The 17,621-nt window shown below is 56.7% G+C and overlaps 1 protein-coding gene across 7 annotated transcripts in view; it reads right to left on the bottom strand.

Moving 5' to 3' along the window:
* Positions 1–17,621, bottom strand: part of SEPTIN9 (septin 9) — a 153,146-nt gene that overhangs the window by 24,610 nt on the left and 110,915 nt on the right. The window contains exon 1 of one of the 7 annotated variants that reach the window (XM_049812150.1): positions 3,696–3,714. The exons of the other annotated variants lie outside the window; for them this stretch is intronic. The gene's annotated coding sequence lies outside the window, so the exon portion shown is untranslated. Of the gene's footprint in view, positions 1–3,695; positions 3,715–17,621 lie in introns of those variants that run through there. 7 annotated transcript variants of the gene reach the window in all.

Genomic DNA, 17,621 nt, shown 5'->3' with positions numbered 1-17,621 from the left:
GAAATGCTGCGCTGATGCCACGCGGCTTCAACAACCCGGGTCGGGTGCAGGTAGGGGATGTAAACGCAGGCTGTGGGCTTGCCCAAAACCCCAAAGCCCAGGGCCGGCAGTCCTCATCGAGAATTTGGGAGAGGGATCTGTGGGAGACTGGTGCTTCCACTGCAGATACGCAAAGGTTAAATAATCCTTGCAGAGGCTGAACCGGGAATGTCTTGCATACTCCAGCTCTCGGCTAGACCCAGCAGCTCTATGCTCTGCTCCAGTGATGCACAGGGAGCGGGATGCTGGTGATCCAGGAGGACAGAGCTGATCCTGTTGCGGGACTGGTCATGGACCTGGTTGGCCCTTAGCGGCTGCATGGAGATGCCAGCGAGAGGCCAGGAGGCTGCACCTCTGCCACCACCATCCGCCGCATCCTCACTGCCACCCGCCGCCAGATTCAAACCATTCACACGCGATACGGATGCATGCAGAATCAATGGAGAAATACTAAAGCTTGCTGGGTAAATCAAAGAAACATCCCTCAGATGCAGGAAGCACCAAGCATTTGCCACCTTTTGGCAATTCTGCAGCCAGTTCTGCAGAGCTACAAGCACACAGAAGACCAGGATGCTGCGGTGGGGATAACTCCCCTTCCCTCCACACAGCTGAGACTGGAAACACCGTGGGCTTCCAGATTTGTTGGATGGGTTCACGCAAACACAAAGAGAAGATTCACAGCAGCGAACAGCGGTATATCAGGGCGTGAAAACACAACTGCTTCCCAGGCAGCTGAGCATCCACAGATGTTTTTGAGGGAGCAGTGCAGACCAACTAACCTTTCAATTTTTGGGAGCAGCAGCCTTACAAAATTGTGCCTGTAGGGTGTAACGGAGATGTTTTTAGAACCAAAGAGTGAATTTATAGTTCCTGGTTAACTACAGCCGGCCAGCGGGATGGGACTGCAGCACACGCAGCCTCCAGGGCCTCTCCCCTTTGCGCACCAAGCCGGTGACCACAAGCTATGGAAAGAGATCCAACCGGCGGAAGAGGTGGCAAAGCCACAGCTTTCCCTTCCGAGGGGACAGGAGGAGTTGGGAGGGAGGGAGGGAGGCGGCAAAGCCGGGACTGGATGCAAACCCAGCATGGCCCAGGCACCGCTGCTTTCTTCAGCTGCCCAGTCAGAGCCATCACGGGATCCCCCGATGCTGAATGCAGCGGGTCCGTGCTGGTCCCACAGGGATGCGTGGGTGCCAGGGAATGCAAGGGACAGCTCGGTCCAAGACTGGGGGGCAGCCAGCACCCCAGAGGAGGGCTCAGCCTGGCGCGCAGAGCCACTGCCACAGACCCTGCAGCACAAAACTGTAACTAAGGGACATTTCTATTATTCAATTGCAATCATCTGCGCCCGGCTGGCACAGCCAGGCCTGAGCTGGAGCCTGTCCCTCGCTTCCCTGGGCACCAGGCTATGGTTTCAGGCTGGCAGGCAGCCCAGGCCCACCTACCAACCGGTTACATTTCCTTCTCGGCTTGCATTTCCACCTGGGTGCCAACAAACACAACCTAGAAATAGCAGAGGATGCTTAACTACACTTTGTTAGACCGAATTCACCCAAGAGCTGTCAGAGAGGTGGCCAGGTGCCTCCTGAGCACACAAGATGCTCCAGGCTTGAAGCCTTTTGCTCACAAGGGGAGCTGGATCCATTTTCAGAGATCAAAAAAACAGAGGCAGCGATTCCTGCTCTGGAGCGAGCACCTCAGTAGGTGACCAGGCAGGGCCACAGTGCCGAACCACAGGCACAAGCGACGGGCACACACCACGCGCAGCTGTGGAGGTCGAGCCATCCCCACTCACCACGTGGGCTTCCGCTCGCTGCGCGCTTCCCCCTCCCTGCTCCAGAAACGGTCCTCTGCGGCTCACGGTCGGTCCCTGGCTCTTTCATTGACAAGAGATGGATGCTCCAGTGCTCCCTGTCACCGCTTCCCTTCCCAGCTTAACCCTCCCTCTACCGCAGGGTCTGGTCACAGGCGTTTCCAGGCTGGGATGCAGCAAGCTCGTCGCAGAGGCCAAACCACAGCGTCACCTCTGCCTGGACCCAACCTCGAGCGCTCGCAAACTGCTGCCTGCGAGCTCAGGCGCAAGCCCCCGTGGCACCTCAGCGTACCCCAGGTACGGCGTGGGGCCGACCACCGCCCTTCCCCGGCTCAGACACGTGCCAGCCCTTGCGGCGCAGCCGGCAGTCGTACATCCTCATTTCTCCAACCACGTGAGGCAGCAGCTCTAAACCACTTACAGAGACCTGCAAGAAGCTGTTACGCTGTTCTTCTGTTTGCCCAGAGAAGTTTAAAAGGAAGGAGATGATCATAAACAACCCCAAGTCTTGCCTGCTCGGGTCTTGCAAACCGAGCCTCGGGCACGCGGAGGTCTCTGGCCACACAGATCCACTGGTCTCCCTCCATAAGCAGCTTCCCCCAGAGGTGGAGCGAGAGCTGACCCCGAGACCAGCCCTGTCTCGCTGGGGACAACTGTGTCACAGGGCAACTCTCCTGCACACCCATGCCAGCAAAAGCTACTCCATCCACCAGCCCCATGCAGCAAAACGCCAGCGGCCAGCACAGCCCTTTGTCCCCGCACCAGGCTCGGGGTGTCTGTGCCCAGGGGGGTCCGAGGCCCCCCACAAAGCTGATTCCCTGGTGGGTCTGGGAAGGGGACCCCCTCCTGACCCCCTGTCCACCCTGAGCGAAGGTGTTCAGCGCAGGAGGGACGTAGAGATCCTTCCCAGCCCCTGGGCAAGAGAAAGCACCTCTCGCCCCTGTCACCGCTTCTCTGCAGAGCGCTCTGCTTTGAAAACAAAGAGGCAGGCAGCGCTCCGCAAACTCGGCTTGCCCAAAAAGCGTTGCAGAAGGAATGCGTCCCGCCGCAGGCCCCGCACGGGCACCTCGGCACGGGCACCTGGCAGGGCTGCGTGTGCCCAGAGCCGCCGTGCTTCGAGCCCAGGGCTGACCTCCCACGCCTGACGGAGCCACTGACTTCTGCAGCGACGGCAAAAAAATAAAAGTAAGCCAGCAGTGCCAGGGCTGCCAGCACCCCGAGGTACGGCGAGTTACCAGTACTCAAGGAGGGATTTATATCCGGGGGGGGGGTTAGTTTAGCTTTTTTAAATTTTTTTTTTTTTGGGGGGGGTGTATTTTTGGTTTGGTTTTGGTTTTTTTTTTTTGAGGAGTAGGGGGTTTTTGGGGTTCTTTTTTGTTTGGTTTTTTTTGTTTTTTTTTTTTACGAAGGCCAACTGCGTCCCAGACGCCCCGAGAGCCCGTTGATGGGGGGCGGCAGGCGCAGCGCGGGCGGGGCCGCCGGGACCCCGCAGGAGGTGCCCCCCCGGACACAGCCGCTATTCATCCCCGGACAATGCCGGCATCGCGGCCAGGCGGCCGCCGAACAACGGCCCCTCTTGTGGGGCGCAGGGGCCAGAGGGGCCGGCCGGGGGCTGCGGGACGACCCCCCCCCCGGTCGTACCCGGGTACCCCTGCCCCAGCACCCCCCCCACCGCGCTCGGGTGCCCGTGCCCGGGGCCCTCCGTGGGAACCGGCGTCCCCCCCACCCCGTGTTCTCAGATCCTGCCCCAGACTAATTCACCCCCAAAAAAGCACTCTCCCCCCCCCCCTCCGCCCCCCTCCCCCCTCCGCGGAGCCCCCGCCCCCGGGCACCGGCGACTCACCCGCGGCGGCGGCGGCTCCAGCAGCCGGCGGCTCCCGCCTCCTCCCGCGCTGCCCTCTGCCTCCTCCCCCATCGCCCTTCCTCCTCCTCCTCCTCCTCCTCCTCCTCCTCCTCCCCCATCACCCTGCCTCCTCCTCCCCCACTGCCCTCCTCCCCCTCCAGCCCGGCCCGGGGGGATGGAGCCTCTTCCCGGGAAGTTTGGGTCGCCCCGGGGCGGTTTCCATCCCCCAACAGCTACGAGCCCGCCCCGGGCCGGAGGAACGGGGCCGGGGGCGGGGGGCGGCTCGTAGAGGTTAAGAGAGGGAAGGCTTTTGGGGGCGATGTGCGGCGGCACGTCCCACGCCGTCCCTCCACCCGCGGTCACTCCCTGGCCCACGCAGGAGGTGGTGGGGGGGGTCGGGGGGGAGGGGGGGGGACTTCCACGGGGAAAGAGCGAGGCTGGCAGAAACTCGGCAGTCCCACGCCGAGCAGACCCGCGGTCCATCCTGCTGCTCCAGGGACGAAGGGACAGGGACACGTCCCTGACCCCAGCACAGCCCTTTTGGCACTCGCCAGCGCTGAAACTTGCCTTTTGCTTCCAAGCATCCTGAAATTCTCCCAGCAGAGACCGAAACCCACCTCCGGTGGGTGTTAACGCCGCTGACCGTCGGCTCGCTTTGCTCTGCAGCTGTTTGAAGACCCCTGGGCCACATCTCACATCTGCTAGGGACACGACAGCAGCCAACACCCACCGACCTGGCTGCTTTTTAAAATCATGTCAATTAAGCTGAATAAAGATAACATCTGTCTCCACAAGCCCTTCCTGCCTTATATCTTGATCACCAGAATTTCACCACCACGTCTCTCGCACCAGCAGAAAGAAGAGCCCCAGCCGCAGGAGGGAAGCAGCGATGCGCACGGGGCCGGGCAGGTGGGCTGCACCACCAGCGCGAGGTGCCGGCCGGTCCTGGTGTGGGTCAAAGCCCCCTCGGTGCTGTTCGGTGACGGCCCTGGGCAGCAGGCGCAGAGAGCTCAGCAATGCCTGCACCACCCAGGCTGCAGGGCCAGGAGCAGAAGGGGCTCGCTTTCCCTTCACGGCCATGCTGCAAAGCCAACCTGCCTCTTTTGGCCCCCTGGTTCTGACATGGTACTTTGACCTATCCTATGATCTCGGGGTATTTCTTCCCCCAGCTCCCTGCAGTTCTCAGAAGATCTGCATTCCCAGAGGAAGGCCTGCAGGCAACAAAAGGGTTAAGACGGATTCACACATTTGCAGTCCCCAATACCCAAAGGACTCCATTTCCCATGCACAGCCCACAAGCCAAGGGCTAGTACTTGTCCATCCTTTTTGACTTGTTATCAGCATCACCAACCGCTGTCAAACTCCTGCTCCAGAGGCAAACCCTGCCACCCGTGCCAGCCATGCCACCCGTGGCTTTCGCATGACTGTCGCCTCCCTTCTCCCCCTCCAGAACACCAGCAGCGGTGGCTCTTCCTCCACCCAGTGCAGCCGCCATGAGCTGGGCTCGCAGCATCCTCACCCCGCAATGCCCAGCAAGGCTAGTGTGGGCTGCCCTGGAAACGACGGGTGCTCAGGGGGGCGAGATTTGCAGCCCCCCACTTCAGCAAGTGCCACAAATGTCAATTTCTGAGAAACCTCCAGCCCAGCACCCAGGCAGGAAACCCAGCCTCAATCTTCTTACGCTGCAGCTGCGCGTAGCTTTCTGCTGGATTACACCACTTTTTATGACTTAATAAAGCTTTAACCCCTATCAATGGGCATTAGTGTTTTAATCTCCCTAATCTCCGGGAAAATCCAACACTAGATGCCAAACTGGGCTTGCCCAAGTAGCAGCTGGGTCTGTTTGCAAGTCACTCCAGCCTTGCTTTAGCTGGAGAAAGGCAGGAGCAGAGCTGGAAAGCAGCTCAGCCTGGCTCTACAAAGCTCTGCTGTGCTCGCTCAGGTGCTGTACTTGCACAGGGAATAAGGGATGGATCTCAGGTGAGTGTGGGCTTTGCAGATGTGATCCACTCTTCATGTCCCTGCCGTTAAATTAACCACATCTGTAACGTTGTGCAGGTGTTAAGCGTCTAGCACAGGGTTCACTTGCCCAAACCAAAACCAGCAGCAGAGGGGTGAACACAGGGTGCTCAGCCACGTGAACAATGCCTCACTCTGCAGTGTTATTTTTTTCACATTGAAACCATGGACATGTTTTAGTCTTGCCGGGGGGGCGGACGACTTATATAAAAGTTCCCCCCTTGGTCATTGGAGCTCTGCAATGGAGCAGGATGGGAGCTCATACTGTGTACAAGTTGTTTTTCAGATTAATTTGTAGAAAATATTTTGTTTCAACTCTTATCTCATCTTTCCCAGAAACAACCCGAGGTGGGGGAGCAAGCAGCTCAGAAGGACAATAAAGTGGCATCCTTGGCCTTAAAGCAAGTAAGTACACCGGGCTTTGGTAACCATGCTTGTTCTCGTGAAGGCTTTCGGGTGGCTTTGGGGCTGTTTGCACAGAGGAGGCACTCGCGGAGTGACAAACAGCCACCTTTGAGAATTGTTACTACAGGAGCATCTCTCTATTCTTGCAAGGAGAGCAGGGCCCTGCAGTACTTGTTCTCCCACTGCTCACAAGCAGGACCGACCGGCGGAGAAAGGAAGCAGCCTTACCCCTACGGTGCAGATGAACAGGAGAAGGATTAAGTGACTTGCCCAGGGTTACACAGAAAACTTACAGCAGAGCCAAGAACTGGATCCAAATCCCCAATTCACAGTTTTAAAATCACAAAGTCATTTTTCCTCTCTTTCAAAAAATAATAAGGGGAGCAATTCTAGTGAAGCCCTCTTGCTGTTGTTGTAAGTAGCACCAAGGGATTTGACTACAGATCCAGTTCTCAGTCTTGCAACTAATCCAAAATAATAAGGAAGGCTCCTGCCTGACTTATGCAGTCCTATCTGTACTACTTTATCTGACTTCTTTGCAGGTGAAAGCAGATCCCCATGTCATGATCACACTGCACAAGGCAGCGAGGATCAGTCCCCGTCTTAGCACAGGGCTGGTAGGGCTCAGTGGAGACAGTGGTCCACAGGTGGCCCAGCACTGAAGCTCAGGAAAGGTTGAGAGGCAGCAGAAGGAGCAGATCACCAGCAGTGGCTTCCATAGTACCCGAGTTTTGGGGAAAATCCCAGCCACTGACCTTTACCTTGCAACAGAAAACTGCCCGACGGCGGGGCTGTTCCCCGGCCACGCCAGCCCTGCTCCACCCCAGCAGCACCGCAGCTCTCCCCTATGCCGGGCAATACTCTGCCCTTGGCCAGCGTGTACTCCAACTCCAACCATAGATCGCCAGCTTTGAGGAATAACCAAGATCTGCAAACGAAGACAGCTTCACCAGGGCTAATCAGCCTGCGGGGAAGACCTGCAGGGCTGCCAACAAACATGTTTCACCCCAAGCTGCCAACTCTAAGACAACATCAAATCCCTTGAGCACATGGAGCATGAGCAGGACGTCTTCTCTCACAGGAATGCTGAAGGGACATTTCCAATTTGTACTGCACCACACCAATCCCCAGTTCAAAGTGCACCATTAGGGCTTAGTAAATAATTTTTACTGTTTTTATAGTGCAGCAGTGCTGACTACCTGCAAGTCCCCAGTGACTTCAACGGATAGCTGGAAATCCTGCCAGCTGTATTTATAATCTCGGATCAATAGCCGAATGAAAAGCACATCCAGAGACCTTGGTAAAGCACCAGCAATCTCAGTGGAAGGCAGTATGACCGAGAAAGGGACAGGGGCTTGCAGACCACAAGACCAAGATTTAATTTTTTAAACACTGAAAGAGACACCATTACTTTTAGCAGGAGCAAAAAGGATGCCCCATTACCAGGAACATCTAAAACCAACCCCAACACTCTTCTAAGAGCCTGGCTGCAGGTCTGCAGGTGTTACCACCCAGGAAGGGCTCTGGCAAGTAGCCACAGTGGTCCCTTCTGAACGTGCAGGGTAACTCTCCAGAAGGTCTGTAATGGTAAAAAGCTACAGAATGACGGTATTTCCTCCCTTCTGGCTGTACTGGACTCCCAAGCCTATAGATGATGTTGATTTTTTTCTTTCAAGCTACCTGGATTTTGGCATTGAGTAGCTTCTCTGAGCAGCCCACGTCAGAGACATCTCTGCAAGTATCACAGTGGTTCCTTCATAAAAGGAGTTATTTGGTGGCTTAAATCTCCCTAGACAGAGACAGCAGTGGAGCAGCGGGTACCACAGGGTGCATACGCTGCCGGGAGCATCTCGGGGCCCCTCAGGCTCCATCATGTAGAGCAGGGACGTCCTGACCCAGCACAGGGAGCAACCACCATCAACCCCTCCATGCCTTGGCTGGGAGCAGGCAGCAGAGCCTGCCAGCATCATTGGACTGTGGCCATTTTGTTGAACCCATGTTATACATGGCATCAGGACTGATCCTGCTTCCACCACACCGAAAACCAGGGGCTCCTCCAGCCGGACACCTCCAGCCTGCTCCCATTTTCCAGGAGGGAAGGAAGGAAGGAAGGAAGGAAGGAATTATTTTCACACGCTGCCACCAGCCAGCGTGCACAGCTGGCATCGTGTCCTTGGCGTGAGTCACCCCGCTCCCCAGGGAGGCCATGCCTCGCTTCCCAGCATAGCATCCCACTCCCAGGGAGGCCGTGCCTCGCTTCCCAGTGTCGCATCCCAGCAGTGTCCCTGCAGCAGCCTCTTTTCCTCTGGCACATTTCTTCTGCAAAGGATCTGCGGTGTCTGCTCACTTGAGCAGGCAAGGCAGGAGGCTCCTTGCCATGCTGGAGCAATCCATCATTTTCCAGAAGGGAATGGGCTTTGCTAGGAAGCCACTCCGGGGTCACGAATATTTGGAAAAAGCAAGAAAAAAAATTCCTCCCAACATCCCCCACCCTTGCAGGGGTTTGGCCACTGATATGCCGGTTCGGACAGACACAAAGCACACTCAGCATCTTCCAGGCAACTCCCCCCATGCTGCAGCTCTGAGCACGGGTTTTGCTCAGCAGGGACCGGTCTGCCTTGGCACCAAAACACTGCAGCTCAAGAGTCACCAGGACAGCTCTGCAGATGGCACAGCTTGGCCCTGCCAAAGGAAATCCACCTTGCTCTTTTGGCTGCTGCCTTTTCTTTAGGAGCAACCCTCATACCTCCTCCTCAAGGGCACTATCTACTCCCCATAAACCCCCAGCCAGACTATTGCAAAGGACAAATTATCCTCAAAAGTCCTCTGTACATCACCCCAGCAGCATCCCAGTGCCACGCTCCACCAAAGCCCGCATGCTGCCCTGCGGAGAGAGGGGTGGACAGACAGACCCTCCCTCCGTCGGTCTCGCATGCCAAAGGGCACCTCGCAGGGGTCCAGCGCTCCTCCACTGCTGCCTCTGTTTCTCTCACCACCAGCAGTACAGTCAAAGCAGACTCAGCAGCAGGGGCAGAGAATGAGTTTGGTGAAAATAAATCACCTTTGCAAGGGGGAATGGTATGGAGCAACAAATTCAGCTGCCTGCGTCACCCCACAGCTCAAGCAAACTTGCACAAGTAGTTTAAACTCTGTTTCACCCCCTGTAACACCTCCTTTCTAGATGGGGAGATGCCCAGGCAGTGGCAAGGGGATACTTCAGTGTTGCCCAGGCAGCGACATTCCTGGGGGGCACAGCATCCACCTGGTACAAACCAAGGTGCAAAGTGGGTGCTGGGGTGTCCTGAGGGTCCCTGCAGACCTTCTGCACATACATGCTCATCACCAGCAGTGCGATGGATACGCTTCTGTGCAAGCTGCGCATAAAGGGCCTTTCTCCATCCTTTGTGTGCTTCCCCTTTTAAACCTATAAATTCCCTTTGGAGGTAAAGAAAGAATTTAGGGCACCCTAACCTTGAAAAGAAGGAAAACTCCATTCAAGCTGCCAAGCTGCCGGGCTGTCTCCTGCAGCTTAATTAATAGCAACCCATCCCCAGCAAGCTGCTTGCAGCGCCAGCTGTCTCCTCTGATGGAGGTGCTTTTCTACGAATAATAGTGCTTTGTATTTTGATGGGGAAAGGTCAGGAGGATGGGGGGGAGGAGGAGGATGGGGAGAGGGAGGGAAACGCGTTGCTTCCCTGCAGCTCCTGGTGCCGTGAGCAAGTCCCGCTCAGTCCCCATCTGTTCCTGGGGTCAGATCTGGGAGATGACAGCACCCCTCCGTCAGCCTTGGGGTGATCACGTCCTAACACTCAGTGGAGCAGAGGGGCATGGGGAGAATTCAGACCTGTGGTCTGCAAGCCCACCACTGTCAGGAGGCCTGGCAAGCTCCTACTGGTGCCACTTTGACATGGTCCAGGACCCCCTGCGGGGAAATCCCTGTTCTGCTCTTATCAGGAGCTGCCTTGATAAGAGCACAGGATCAGTGCTGCAGGCAGCCAGTGCTGGGTGCCCCTGGCCACCAGAAAGGGATGGTTCCTGCTGCCATTGGCTTTTGCATAAATAAATAAGCCAAGCTGAGGCAATGCGGATGAATCCAAGGTGATGTAGCAATACAGCACAGTGGAGGAAAAAAGGTGAAACGGGCCCAAGCCCTGGGTGTGTGGCATGAGATGCCGACAGCCACTAGTCCCCAGGGCACGGCCATGAGATCACCTTCATTTCTGCTCAGCCACAGCAGATTAGAGCCAAGCACCAAGTACCAAACCAAGCCACCTCCTTGGAGCTTGGGCAAGGGAGCCAAGGGCTTCCCTGGAGCTATAAGGGCCCCTTCTGCCTGCAATTGCCCTGCTGCTGGCTGGTAATTAAGTCCTCCAGCTCTCCTGACAAAACGATGCTCTGGCTCCCAGGCCAGTGCCAGCGCCAGCGCCTGGCTGGGCACCACTGACACAGTAATTGCTCTCCAAGCAGCACACAAGCAGCTCTCCCACTCTTGCCAGCTGGCCTGGCCTCTGCACTCACTGTGACTTTTGTCCCCTCCCTGTCCCACCCATGCCCCTCTGTGCCATCCAGGCAGCCTGGGGCTGCCCCAGCACAGAGAGGGCTCTGGTCTCAGTGCAGGACTGGGGTGCATCTCCCCTTCCACCAGTTTCTCTGGGGGAATAAAGAGAGAGAAAAAATGACAAAGGCAGCAGAAAGCAGCTTTAGGGCAGGTCCCTGTCCCACATACATGCCAACACGGTCCCCTACCCAGGCATCAAGGCTTTGCCACTTCAGCCCCCAGCTATGCAGGGGGAGGACACAGACTGCAGTGCCCCCGCTTCCAACCATGGCTGCCCGAGGAAAAGGTCCCTGTTGCTTAGCAAAGGGCCATTCATCACCAGGATTGTGTGGGATGAGAAAGGGTTAACCCGCTGCAGCTGGGCCAGAAATACCGTCCAGGACAAAGAGAGACTTCATGTCACCCACATCCGCCCAGCGCAGAAGAAGGGGCCTTAATCCGATTTCCAAAGAAAATGTGGCTTTTACAGCTCCGCTTGACCAGGCCCTTCCAGCAAGTTTTGCACCCACAGCAAGTGTTAACCCAGTTTGGGAAGGGGCCAGAAAATGGGAAGAGAAATCACTTTTCCACAAGTTTGTGAGAAGGGAGAGCCGGGTGGAGGCGGCTGGACCCAGGCAGCGTGCCTGCAGCAGGACACTGGCAGATGCAGACTTCTTAGCCTAGCAAGGTCTGATGGCCCCAAAGCACCCCCAGAGCAAGCAGCCAGACCTTGGCATTTGTCCTCATGTGATTTATCAGGGACTGGAGAAAGCACCACTGCCAAATTCCCACCGGGTGATGCTTGGCTGCACCCCACTGTAGCGATCACCGATGGCAATGACGGCACACGGGGAGGGACCCGTGAGCATCCCGACACTGCCTGGCATTTTGGGGATCACGTCTCAGGATGATGAGGGTGAGCCAGCATGAGCCGAAAAGCATCAGGGTGTTAACGGCAGAGCTCTGCCTCTTCCCCGCAAGGATGGGGACCCCAGGGAACAAAGCCAGGGATGCTGCTGGGAAGCAGATGGTGCTCACACCCACTACGGATGCAGACAAACCGTCTTTGCCTTCGTCTCCCAGCCGACACCCAGGCACACATCCCATGGTGCTGTGCCCCTCCCCGCATTACCCCCGCAGCAAATGGGGTCTGCCAGTCTGGCCCCTCTGCCACGGCTCCGTCCCACCTCCCCGGCCCCATGCCCTTCTGTTACCTTGAAATGCCACATGCCCACTCCCTGCAGGATTTTTGGACAGGCACTCCTAGGATGCCACCGAGCTGTATTTGCAGGATTAACTCTTTCAGTCCAGTTTTTGTTGTTATTTTTTAACAAATGAGGTAGCTTTACCGTACACTTCTCCACAAAGTGCCTACCAAATTTTAGAGATAAATAAAGTATAGTTGTATTCAGACGTAAAGTCACAGCACCCGGCAGGCGTAATCCCAGGAGAGCTGTCCTTCCCTTTCCCAGCCCAGCCTTTCCAGTGTACCTGAGAAAAGCTCAGACACATCACCCAAGGATCAACATCTCCAGCACGGGTTTCGCCCAGCCCCAGCATAGCTTCGACAGGGCTGGATGTAGCATCACAGCCATACGGAAATCACAGCATTTAAAACCACAGGCTATAAAAATTCCACCATGCTCAGAGAGAGGAAGTCTAGATTCCCCATGGAGAGGCGTCCAGGAACCGCCGCTGCCGGGTTATTAGCCACCAAGCCATTAGACCCCGCCACACCTGCATACCTCGAGCTATGGCTAGCATATACTAGCGAGGATATATATGTGCTCTAATGGCTGTGAGGTCAAACACATTCAATATACCACCATCGAGCTACCCACAAGCCCCAGAGCCACACAGGTATTTTGCTCTCAACATGGAAACTCTTGGACTGCAACTACAAAAGCATGGAAAGGGTCACAGTTTCCAAGGCTATCGCGGTCCTCCATGTGCTCCAAACATATTTTTTCTACCCCTACATGTCCTTTTCTGCACTCAGGATGCCCTTACAGCAGGGCTGTAAGCAGGGCACACACCCTGGACAGCTGTACTCCTCCTGGATGCTGTATCCTACAATCTGGAATCACACCTGGATGGGGCAATTATGCTTAGGGGTTCACGTGTAATCGCAATTCTTGCTTTTTTTTTTTTACAGGGTGGTGCCTGAGCCAGCACTCATCTCAAAACCAAAGCTCAGTGGAGCGTTGTCTGCACACGCAAATCTCCCATCACCAGGCCCAGGCCCACCTATCTTGCAGGGGAATTCAGTCAAACCAACCAACGGTCATTAGAACCAGGGAATCCAGGACCCTCAGCCAGCCCATCTCCAACAGCAGCGTAAAATCTCTTCCCACCCTAAAGCTGCACCACTGGTCTGCTCCATCTGCCGCCCCCACCATCCACGGCAGTGGGAATTCAGTAAAATTAAGCAACTTGCTTAACACGAGGCATATTTAACCCAAAACTTGCCTGGTGCTACAGTAGGGTGTTCCTGCGCTCCTCTGCTTCGTGCAAGTTCACCCTTGAAAGCAGTGCGAACGAGCCCAGCGCGCTGTGCAGGGCATGCGGCTGCTCAGCTCATGGAGGGCTGAACGTCTGTGGCTCCAAAGAGGGGTTTGGGGGTGAGGTGAAGTGACCGGCGATTTATGGAAGGGCAGACCCAACGCTCTGTCAGTGCCCTCTGGCCCTAAATTATGAAATCTCCAAGAAACCCTGTATAAACAGCCCAGTGTACACTGAAAGCCACGGCACGGCACAGCAATATTGGCCCCATTGGAGCCCAGCTGCTCCCCCCCGATCTGCCCTCACAGAGCCAGAGACAGTCTCGGCCCCGAATACGTCAGCCCAGATCCATCCCGGATGCTTCTCCCCTGAATGAAGTGTGGTCACACCAGGGATGGATATAAAAAGCCTGATCTGAAATCCTCTGGCGTGAAGCCCTTCCTGCTCAGGGATTGCCTGCAGGCAGGGCCAGCGGGTCGCAGCACAGGCAGGAGCAGAACCCCCCCACCCCCGGCTGCCTCTGAGGGGTGTAAAGGAGCCCAGTGACAGAGGGTCATCGGGGTACAAGGGGAAAAGAGCGATTCTCGTAGGCACACACCGCACACGGCCTGGGCTGCCCCTGCCGGACTAAGGCACGCGAGAAAATCTGTGCACTTAGCAAGTCCAGAGGGCTCCCACTGTGTCACTTAAACACACGCGTTCCCAATCTTCCACGAGCACTGTGCAGACTGCCGTCACGACCGGCGAGGGAAGAATTAAAAATTAAAAGCCGTTAAAATTATTTAAAAAAAAAAAAAAAAAAAAAGTGGGGGGAGGGGGGAAAGCGAGCTTCCCAGCTGGGACGGTTTGCACAGCTACAATGCCGCGACACGGCGCGGAACCAAACTGCGGGCGGGAAGCGCGGTGTCCGCACACAACACACCCACGCGAGACCGGAACGCGGCGTGACCCGGCTGCCGCCCCCAGCCCCAGCCCGCCCGCCCGCCGCCGCTTCTCCTCCTCCCACCGCGGGGCTGCGAGGGCTCCGCAGCCCCCGCTGCCTGCGGGGCCGGGCCCTGCACACACACACACACCCCCCCCCAACCCCAGACACCCCCCCCTCTCCCACCCGGTCACCCCCATCCCCGGGTCCCCCCATCCCCGCGCACTCACCCGGGCGGCCGCAGCTCCCGCGCGGGGCCGGGGCCGGAGGCGGCGGGGGGGGGGAGGGAAGGAGGGGGTTGGACGGGGCTGGTTCAAAAGAGCCAATTAAAGAGAAAAGCCGGGGGAGACGCTCTCGGGGCGGGGGGAGGCGAGTCTCGTTCCTCTTGGGCTGTCCCACGCGTGGGTAACACGCGGACCTGCTGGGGACAGCGAGCGGCCGGCACCCCCCAGCCCCCCTATCGCTGGGCCGGGGGTTTCGGGGGCAAGAGCCCGAACATCAACACTCGTGGAAGGGATCAGACCTCCCCTGGCAGGCAGCTGGGCATCCTCATCCCCCTGCCTCTTTTTTTGGGGGTGGGTAGGGTGTCCCCAGGGCTGTGGGGGCCTCCAGCACACCCCACAGCGCTTCCCCCCCGCGCAGGCAGGGACACGTTCCCCGAGCACAAGCTGCAGCTTGGGTTTGGGGGGGGTTGCTGCATGTGCAGGATGGGTGAGAGGGAGGGAGAGCAGGAAGCTGCTTTTGGGGAGTGCTTCCCAGGCGGGCACTGAGAGCTACAGAAAAGGGCCGCGGAGAGGAGGATTCCGCTGCTGCCTCGTCGGTCTGGTGCCCTGCACCACCCACCAGCGCTCACAAGGATGCTCAAGACGTGGGTGTTCCCCAGTGTTCATCAGGACAAGGGGCCATCAAACACCAGGAGGTTCTTTCCCCATCAGTTCACAACCAACTTCAGAGCAGAAACGGAGGAGAGAGACGAGCACGGGCCGCCAGCCCTCCCTTACATCACCAGACACGCTCGCCACGATGCTACAGAAATGCGTTTCCCAGGGGAAGTAATGCAAGAGTATCTCTGACGCGGTCAGAAAAGCTGATACAGCCACACGTTTGCCAGGCAGGTGAAGCTGCAGCCGCCCCTTCCCACTGCCTGTGCAGACGCAGACTACTACACATGGCCCCCCTGGCTGGGACAGGGCTCCCAAATTCAGTACAGACCCTTTCACAGGCAGCACTCACCCTTGCTTGGCATCATCAGCAACCAGGGCCCCTTTTCACTGCAGGGCTGCGGGAGCTGGGCGAAGGCAGCCTGCCCGCAGCGGGGTCCCAGCCCGCTGGGAGCTGACACCCCAGGGAATCCCTATTGCCTGGATCACGTCGGGGTTGCTGCTGTCCCATTTCACCCCCAGGACCCAGCACCGGCTGCTGTGACTCCCTTCTCCTGCTCCCTGCCTGCTCCGGCCCCAGCGCTAAAACACAGCCCAGCACATCCCCATCCCACGGCGAACTGGAGCAGGCAGCACAGCCGGCTCTGCCTCCTCCCTTAGCACAGGCCCTGAAAAAGCATGCCCCTGCGCCGATGCCTGCATTGTGCCCCTGGTATTTTCCCCTTGCTAAGCCACTGGTCTATTTTTCCCCTCCCTACCTTTCAACCTCCCTTGCACTCATCGCACAGCCAGTGCTCCAGCTTGCCTGCTCCACGACTCCCCTCTGACACGGCTGGGGAGACCCCAGCACAGCCCTTGCCACAGTTTTCTATTCCCCGATGCTGGGGAGAGCTCAGGCAGAGAGACTTACTCAGCCAAGGATTACGAGGAGGACAACGCACGTTGCTCGGCGTCTGCAAGAGCCAAGGATGCTTCAGCACCTATTTCAGCTGCCGGCGCAGCAAATCTCCCCCAACCTCTGAAAAGTTTTGCTCAATTCCCTTCGTAAAGGTCTCGCAAAGCAAATCCCTCCTGGCTCTCTGCCTCCCTCACCACCAGACATGAAAAGCACTCGAGTTTCTCCCCGGGTAACGCGGGTAAAAGCCTTCAACATCAAAGGCATCACACAAGAGTTATCCCCCACACCCCCTCCCATGCAGCAGTACTGGGGCTGCCTCCATTGAAAGCACAGCAGCCTCGGTGGTTAAGGCGCCGACTGCACTTGAGACGCAGTTTTGATTTTTTTTCCCTGTCTTTTTTTGGTTTGGTTTTTTTTTTTCTTTTTTCTTTTTTAAACTCAGCCACAGACTGGGGAACTTGGGGCAAATCTGAGCCAGGCTCTCCTTTGGGGGCAACGGGAATAGCATGGTGCTGATAGGGGTTTTGCCCACTGTCTGACGTGTGGTCACCCGAGGAAAAGGGGAATAAAAATATTCCCTGTGCCAGTCCTGTCTGCTCATTGCCCAACATTAAAGAAAGCCACTAAGTGTCCTGAGGCAAAAACACAAGCACCCTCTGAGCGAGCAGATTCACATGCGTTTCTCAGCAGCCTCTGTGACTCCGTTACTCCATCTGCAAAACAGAAGCAACATCTCTCCCCCTTCGCGAAGCACTTTGATATCTCTACAGCAAAGCAGGGCAAGGGAGGGGTGTTTACCTTCCCGGAAACAGGGAGCAGGATTTACACCCAAAACAACAACAGCCTCAGCACAAAATACCAGGCGAGAGGGAGTAGTTGCAGATGCAGCAGGAATGGCCGTGGATTCAGAAGATGAGGAGGACTAGAAAATAGCTTCAAACACCGCAGGGATTTCAAAAAGTCATAGGACCACATGGTTTCTTGGCCCATTTAAGAGCGTTCTTCATCCCTTCAACCCACACAGCAGTTGTTCCTGCCAGATCACCGCCTGCCCGGGCTGCTAGGTTAATTTTATTGCTGGAACATTGAAACAACCTTCATTTGCAGGGGGGAGGTGGGAGGGCTCTGCCGTTTAACACTTGGCCGCATTCATGCTGTGATTAATATCACCCGATGCACAGATACCAGATGTTCTTGGGGCAGGCTGGAGCGTATCCTAAATTGCACCAAGATGGAATTTTTGGGCAATTTTCAGGGAGTGCTGAGGGCAGGCACTCATGGGAGAGCAGAGATTTACACAGTTATGCAAAAAAAAAAAAAAAAAAAAGCCCATGGGGTTATGGCACCGGTCATAACCCCTGGGCTGGTTGCAATGCCATGGGCTGCACTTCCTATAATAAACAGCTTGTCATTTGGGGGGCAATTACTCCAATTCCTGTTCTTCAGTGGGTCACAAGCCTCTGATTTCCACGTGTTCACAGCAAAAAAAGACTTCACTTTTGCCCCTGCCTCTGCTGCTCCCCTGGAGCTTGAGCTCCAAGAGGGAATGAATTGCTAGTACAGGAACAGCAAACACTCACAAGGTTCAACCTCTCCAAGCTGCTTCCCCAGGGTCCCACTGCCAAACCCACTCCAAAGCAAGCCCTCCTAACCAAGTGCCTCACTCCATCAGCAGTTTCTCCCCACCCCTATGGGGCTGCCTGCTGGGAGGAGTGCCCCGGGGTCACCTACATGGGCGTCCATTTAATTAGAACCAAATCCT

This window comes from Accipiter gentilis, chromosome 10 (assembly GCF_929443795.1).
Source record: "Accipiter gentilis chromosome 10, bAccGen1.1, whole genome shotgun sequence".
NCBI lineage: Eukaryota > Metazoa > Chordata > Aves > Accipitriformes > Accipitridae > Astur > Astur gentilis.
Note: the sequence above shows the minus strand (reverse complement) of the source record. Positions and strands in the feature narration are given on the sequence as shown.